Source organism: Bos taurus, chromosome 6, assembly GCF_002263795.3.
Source record: "Bos taurus isolate L1 Dominette 01449 registration number 42190680 breed Hereford chromosome 6, ARS-UCD2.0, whole genome shotgun sequence".
NCBI lineage: Eukaryota > Metazoa > Chordata > Mammalia > Artiodactyla > Bovidae > Bos > Bos taurus.
The window spans coordinates 57629064-57636681 of record NC_037333.1 but is presented as its reverse complement, the minus strand read 5'-3'; the positions used below and the strand labels follow the sequence as shown (position 1 = coordinate 57636681).

Genomic DNA, 7618 nt, shown 5'->3' with positions numbered 1-7618 from the left:
TGGACTTTACTTTCACCACCAGACACATCCACAACTGAGCATCATTTCCGCTTTGGCCCAGCTGCTTCATTCTTTCTGGAGCTATTAGTAATTGCCCTCTGCTCTTCCCCAGTAGCATATTGGACACCTTCCAATTTGGGGGGACTCATCTCCTGGTGTCATATCTTTTTGTCTTTTCGTACTGTTCATAAGGTTCTCATGGAAAGAATACTGGAGTGGTTTACCATTTCCTTCTTCAGTGGACCAGGTTTTGTCAGAACTCTTCACTATGACCCGTCGGTCCTGGGTGGCCCTGCATGGTGTGGCTCACTGAGTTACACAAGCCCCTTCCCCACGACAAGCGTGTGATGATGAAGGGGTTTCTATCACTACCATCTCTATCACTAACCCAGTCGGATTTAATCTTAGATAACAGAGTTTAGCTTATTTTGTGTGTTTTTTTCCCCTCCTGTTATTCATTGTCTAAAGAATTTTTACTTCCTGTCCTAAAGTTTGTGAAATGCTGCTCAGCATTATTTTACTAGTACATGGTTGTAAATTATCTTGAGAGAAATTTTGACATCAAGTGGAATGTTGTCCTTGATTGATTGAAGAGATTTCTGTACCATTTCATTTGCATAGTTCTTTGGGGAAGAAGAGGGTATGACCAAGACTTTTTCCACGTGTTCTTGAAAATTATCTAAATAAGAACAAAAAGGACATTAAAATATAGCCCCAAGCAAACAGGAAACTGACTTTTTCTTTCGGGAACTTAGTCAAAAGCCAACTTTTTGTGGTTTCTGTGAAGGTTCCTCCCACAAAGTTCAGATATTCGTCTTACATTTTCAGTCTCTCTTTCCCTCATCTTCCAGGCTACCTGCAAAGACCTCAGCCCTTCATTCACCTCCCAGAAATAGCCTCCAAAGATGCCTGCACAGATTTTTTTTTTTATTCTTTATTTTTCTTACAAAACAGAATTTTTTCTTCTGTCTAAGATGAAGACAATCTCATAGAAATACCAGACAGCCACGCTGGCTTCAGGCAACTATAAATAATTTCCCTATCCACAACCAAATACAAGTATCTGGCATGCTGTTTATATAGCCCATTAATCATTATTTAGTCAAAGGAAGTGTCAAGCAATGGACAAGCCTGGACAGAAGATGCGTCTTTTGTGGAGAAACTCTTTTGCCTTGTTATACAACTACAGATATTTTATAGCCATCATGATTTAGGATAAGAATGTTAAGTTATGCTCAAACTCATGGCAAGCTTTTGACTTTAAAAAAGTGACAGAGCTGGGTCAATTTATTTGGAGAAAAAAAAAAGAGAACTTGAGGGGCACATACTGTTTGCTTTCCTCATTGCAAGTTCTTTTTTCTTTAAAAATATATATTCAACATGTTTTCATGTAATGTGAACCTGAGTGTGTAGATTGTTTTGTGATCTATTTTTTCACTTCTTTCCATTTTCTATACATAATAATACAGATTATATCAGTCCATTCTAAAGGAGATCAGTTCTGGGTGTTCATTGGAAGGACTGATGCTGAAGCTGAAACTCCAATACTTTGGCCACCTCATGCGAAGAGTTGACTCATTGGAAAAGACTCTGATGCTGGGAGGGATTGGGGGCAGGAGGAGAAGGGGACAACAGAGGATGAGATGGCTGGATGGCATCACCGACTCGATGGACATGAGTTTGAGTAAACTCTGGGAGTTGGTGATGGACAGGGAGGCCTGGCATGCTGCAATTCCTGGGGTCGAAAAGAGTTGGACACGACTGAGCGACTGAACTGAACTGAACTGAACTGAACAGATTATATATTTGTCATCATTGACTAAGGAGCAGTAAATCAGGTTACAATAATTTAGTGTGCTTAGCTATTCTCCTATTGGTGAGAATTTGAATCGTTTCTAATTTGCTAGCTACTATAACAGATATTGGACAAATAACAACTTCGTTAGGCTTCCTTGGTGGCTCAGACAGTAAAATCTGCCTGCAATGCAGGAGACTTGGGTTTGATCCCTGGGTCAGGAAGATCCCCTGGAGAACAGAATGGCAACCCATTCCAGTATTCTTTCCTGGAGAATCCCATGGACAGAGGAAACTTGTGGGCTACAATTCATGGAGTCACAGAGTCTGACACGACTGAGCGACTAACACTAACACTTACTTAAGGACTTCATTATCTTAATTATCCTCTCTCTTTTGGGGTTATTTTCTTTGTATATACTACCAACAGCTCTGTATATCATATTAAAACTTTCTTTTGGGGGGATGATCTGAAGGAAAGCTTTATTTTAAATTAATTCTTTGTAATCAGATTTTACTTCAAATATTTGAGCACTGGTTTATTTTTTACAACCACATTCCTTACTTTTATTCAACCTATGAGACATTCCAGAATCATAGAGTCAAAATAAGAACTTTGGAAATAGCTTATTCAACTATTACTATTGTACCTTACGTATTATACTAATCCCAATCCTCCCCCCTTTTTATAAATGAGGAAAGTGAGACCTGGAACAGAAACTCTGAGAGTGAAATGCTAGTACTTTCGTCTTGTATTTGAATATGACATTTTGCATTTTGAAAGTTTTACCTTGAACTATTACCTATAATTACCCCATTATATTGTCTCAATGGTCCCATGAAATTAAAAAGACAAACTTGTTGCCTTTTTAAAATTTTACTTTGATTTTTGGAGGAGACATTAAAACCTTAAAGTCACAGAGTTAACTTTTTTTTTAACTTTTTATTTTGTATTGGGGTATAGCCAATTAACAAACAATGTTGTGACAGTTTCAGATGAACAGCAAAGGGACTCAGCCATACATATACATTCTCCCCCAAACTCCCCTTCCATCCAGGCTGCCACATAACATTCAGCAGAGGTTCTCTGTGCTATACAGGAGGTCCTTGTTTGTTATCCATCACACAGTTAAGCCAGAATACAAACTCATTTTAGTGACTTCTTTTCCATGATTCTGTCCTCAAGACTACAAATATTCCAAAATTAGAAACATAAATTAATTCACATGTGTGGGAATGTTAACTTGCTACTTTTTATAACTGTTATAAAACTGTAGACTTTCCAACACTGGATTTTATCATTTCAAATATCTGATCATTAAAAACATTATTCTGATTAGATAAGTGGGCAGTTTATAATTTAGAAATTAATTTTGTAAAGTATTTATTGGGTGCCTTCTATATGTCAGACACTCTCCTCAGAACTAGGGATTCAGAAATAAGCAAAATAGACACAATCCTTGCCCTTATGGTTAATATACATTGAATTAAAATGTTCAACCTTACTAACAATCAAATGTGCACATATAGAAATGCAGCAACCATGTACTTTTAATTATTATTGTATCATATTAGCTCTTTAAAACAAAAAGAGAAAATGCTCAAGACTTCCAAGTGTGTACGAAACTGATATCTCATACACTAGATTAGAGGAACTCCAAGATAGAACCCTCTGCTGGGAAAGAAATTTTGCAATAGAAACAGAGCCTATGAAATGCCTATAGGTTTTGGTTCAGAAGTCTCACTCCTTGGAATCTTAACAGAAAATACTAGATGCACAAAGATATTCTTTTCAGAGATCTTCATAATAGTTTAACATTTTTTTAAAAGGAAGGATGATGATAAGAACAAGGAAGAAAAACATGAGGTATCCACACGATAGACTTAAATATCAACTTTCAGATAAGACATTTTAAATACTTTGTATAGGGGGAAAAAAAAAAGACTATGTAAAATGGCATAGTCAGTATGAATATGCCTCTCCTGGAAGGAGAAATATCAAAATGATAATATTATGGGTAGTTTATTTTTTACCTCCTGTTACATTTTTTGGTACTTTTTAGAGTTCAACAGCAAGATTTTATTACTCTTATCAACAGGAGAAAACTTTAGCTCTCCATCCCTCAACCCCCCTCCCCATACCCTCCCACTCACACTCACTGTATTCCCACCACCACCAAATAATGTCTTAGCCACAGCTGTATTTGTCTTTGTGGAGTTGCAGCACTGAAAATGCTAATGGGAAGAAAAGGGTACCAGAGGATGTGTGAGAACTGTGTTTTCTTTTTCTCAATTGTCATCTTATATTTAACTCTGAATAATTCTTTTCCCCTCTTTTATCATATTTGTGCCGGACTTACATATAACAGAGGTCCCCAAAGAGAATTTAAACATTAATGTTAGGTTAAAACTTCATCCTACTGCCTTTATACACTGGATCAGAGCCCACACGTATCATAAATGTACCTGAAGTTTCATTCAAACAGCTTTGCGCAACTAAAATTAATCTCTTACTGGGTAAGCGCCCTGTGTCCCTGATCCCATATTATCCTCCAGCCCTAGTCATCCAGAAAAGGTGGAAATGAATCCTAGCAAAAGGCTCAAAAAAACCTGCCAGATGCACAGGAGGAAATGTCTTTATTCAGCTTTGTCCACAGCTTTTCCATGAACTGCTGTGGGTTTATCTGGATGGAATGTTCCGTGCTGGCAATGGCAAGGTCAACTCAAGAGTTAAACCTGACCAGGTCAGAAATGTGCTAGGGAGTGGTCTGAGGGACTGGAGGGCGTGGAGGTGGTGGAGGGGGTGGGGGCTGGCAGGCACTCAGGGGGTTTGTGATCCTGTCCATCTGTTCTCAGGGCCTTGAGAGACTTCCGATGACCTGCCCCTCCTCTCTTCCAGTCGCTTCTGCTTGTCTTGATGCCAGATGCCATGGAGCTGTTAGGATCACTGATCTAAATGCAATGAAACAGTAGAACGAGTTTTGGTTACCGATGGAATTTCCACCCAGTAGCAATTTGTTGTTGATGCCTTCTGAATCCTTAAAGAAAAATCCTTAATAAGCTTATGTTTAATATTGCACTCAATTGGAAATATTAGCTAGGAAAGCCTAGCTCTGAAGGATTTAGATTATATATGTTTATTTCTTTTATTACTAATGCACATTTATATGTGTGCATTATTTAACAATTAGATTCAGAACAAAATATTATTATACTATATCATGTTGTATTATTGAGTGCATGCATGTTCAGTCACTTCAGTTGTGTCTGACTCTTTGTGACCCTATGGACCATAGCTCACCAGGCTCCTCTGTCCATGGGATTCTCCAGGCAAGAATACTGGAGTGGGTTGCCATGCCTTCCTCCTGTTGTATTATTATGTTATACTAAATAAAACCTTTAAGATGAAACTAATTCTCAATGCCCAAATAGTTTCCAAAAGAACATATTTAATATAAATCAACTTGGAACTCTGACAATGCACCTTGTATTGAGTAAGTTCTACTGAAATATTTGTATTCAACTGAAAAACATGCTAGAAAGAGTAGCAAGGAGTCAGGACGCTGTGTGAAAACTCTGGTCTGGCTAACCAGCTGCAGAATTTGGGGAAGAGTTTACTCTCCACCTTTGAGCCTCAGCTTCTGTATGTGTAAAATGAGATCATTGTAAAACAAGGACCTCAAAGTCTTCATCCAGCGTTCTGACACAGAGCTGATGGGCTGGGCTCTCAGGAGTCTATGTGTCATCCATGGTGGTTACTAAGGAAAGGAATTCCAGGGTCCACACTCTTGACTGCCTCTACTACATCTAAGCATGTGCTATTGATGATGCAAGAGTGTGTGTCCATGACTTCAGGCAAACATACATGTTCCAAAGACTAATAATAGTGAGACACAAGGAGGGACAGGAACCAGAGAGAAAAAGATGGTTCTGGGGTTGTGGGCAGGGCCAAACATCATTGAATAGAAGCACAGCATTGAGAGAAGCTAGCCTGAGCACCAGTCCCCATAGCAAGACCCTATCTCCTCTGCCATCCCTTAGAAAGGACCACTATAATCCACCCTCACCAAGAGTAAACAATTCCTTTATCCTCCATGATTTTGAGGTTGGGGCTTCCCTGGTAGCTCAGCTGGTAAAGAATTTGCTTGCAATGCAGCAGACCCTGGTTTGATTTCTGGGTCAGGAAGATCCCCTGGAGAAGGGATAGACTACCCACTCCAGTATTCTTGGGCTTCCCTGATGGCTCAAATGGTAAAGAATCTGCTTGCAGACCTCGATTTGATCCTTGGCTTGGGAAGATCCCCTGAAGGAGGGCATGGCAACCCATTCCAGTATCCTTGCCTGGAGAATCCCATGGACAGAGAAGCCTGGCAGGTTAAAGTCCATGCAATTGCAAAGAGTCGGACAAGACTGAGCAACTAAGCACGACACAGCACAAGATAAGAATCCCCCCCAACCCTCCTCCCCAGGGTTCATAACTGGCCCTTGAAATTCCAGCAGCAAAATACATATAGGCTTATGATGGTTTATTACAGTAGAATTATTCGTTTATTTCACCAGCTCTTGCTGGGCATCTTTTTATTGCCAGAAAGCTGTGGAGACTGGAGGCATAAAGAGGGTATAGTCCCTACCCTCAAGGATAGCAAAGACTTGCACATAACCATTAACTCCTTCTCAGTTCTATGGGATTTACAACGTGCAGTAGAGTCATCAGAGACATGATCATATGGTACCTACAGTGATGTCTTCTTACATCCATATACTATCTCCTGGGCCAGTTATGAAGTTGCTGACTTTCAGTGTGAAGTGCCCCCTTCTCTGCTCTGCAGCTGGGTTCCTGCAGACTGCAGCTCTTCTCTGCCAGAGGGCTCTGTGCTAGTTTCTGCCGTCATAGCTGCGAGGCTGAAAGAGGAAGAGCCTCGCTTTGTCTTGTCTGCCTCCTGGTCCTGGGAGTGTCACTCCAGCCAGGCTTCTTCACTCCAGAAGTGACAGTTCCTTCCCAGAGCAATAACTGAATCCAGTTTGCAGTTTTCCCAACACTTAGAATCCGCTTTGTGGAGTGGGCCGCCAGGACCACAGCTGGCAGTAGGCTTCGCCGAGTCTGGGTCCCACAGTCCTGGGAGCTCAGAGACACCAGCACCAGCAAGTAGCATCCACTCTTCAGAGGTCCAAGTTTCAGTTCCATGGGGCCTGCCCTCGTGATTTCTAAGTTTTAATCATGTAACCTCTTCCCTTTGTTTCCTCAGCCCTGGGGGCGGTAGCTACTTCCTGCAGTGACAACCTCCATGGTATCTGAGACTTCCCTTTTCATCTTTCACTTACCTGTGAACATCTCCAAATAAGGGATTTGGTTTCTGTCTCCTGATAAGACTCTAATGGATGAGACTCCTTAGATAAATTGAGAGTCAGGAGAGAGAAGAGTGAACATCATGAGTTTTGGAGTCACCCAGACCTAGATTTGAATTATGGTTCTGATCTTCCTGACCCAGGCGTGGAACCCGTGTCTCTTATATTTCATGCACTGGCAGGAGGGTTCTTTACCACTAGCGCCACCTGGGAATCCTTCTTATACTTTTAACAGCTACCTAATTCCTTCCAGCCTTGATTAGCTGCTAACAAAGATGGGGTTTCCAGCTGTCGTGAGGCTAGCTGAAGGTCTTGGCACAAATGGCCTGCTCAGTGATAGCAGCCGTAACCATTACCAGATTGTTAGCTTCTAAGGCCAAAGCCAAGGTCTTGTACATCTTACCATTCCCAACAGGATGTATCATAAATCTATTTATGTGAGATATACTTAATAAGGTGATACTGAATGAAAAAAGTA

The 7618-nt window shown here is 40.6% G+C and overlaps 1 long non-coding RNA gene across 1 annotated transcript; it reads right to left on the bottom strand.

The window, feature by feature from the left end:
- Positions 1-2717: 2717 nt before the first annotated feature.
- On the bottom strand, positions 2718-7085 carry LOC101907152 (uncharacterized). The gene is made up of 2 exons (XR_234947.5): positions 6532-7085; positions 2718-4746 (listed from the first exon to the last, which is right to left on the bottom strand). It is a non-coding gene; the product is annotated as an uncharacterized lncRNA (long non-coding RNA).
- Between the last annotated feature and the right edge of the window lie 533 nt (positions 7086-7618).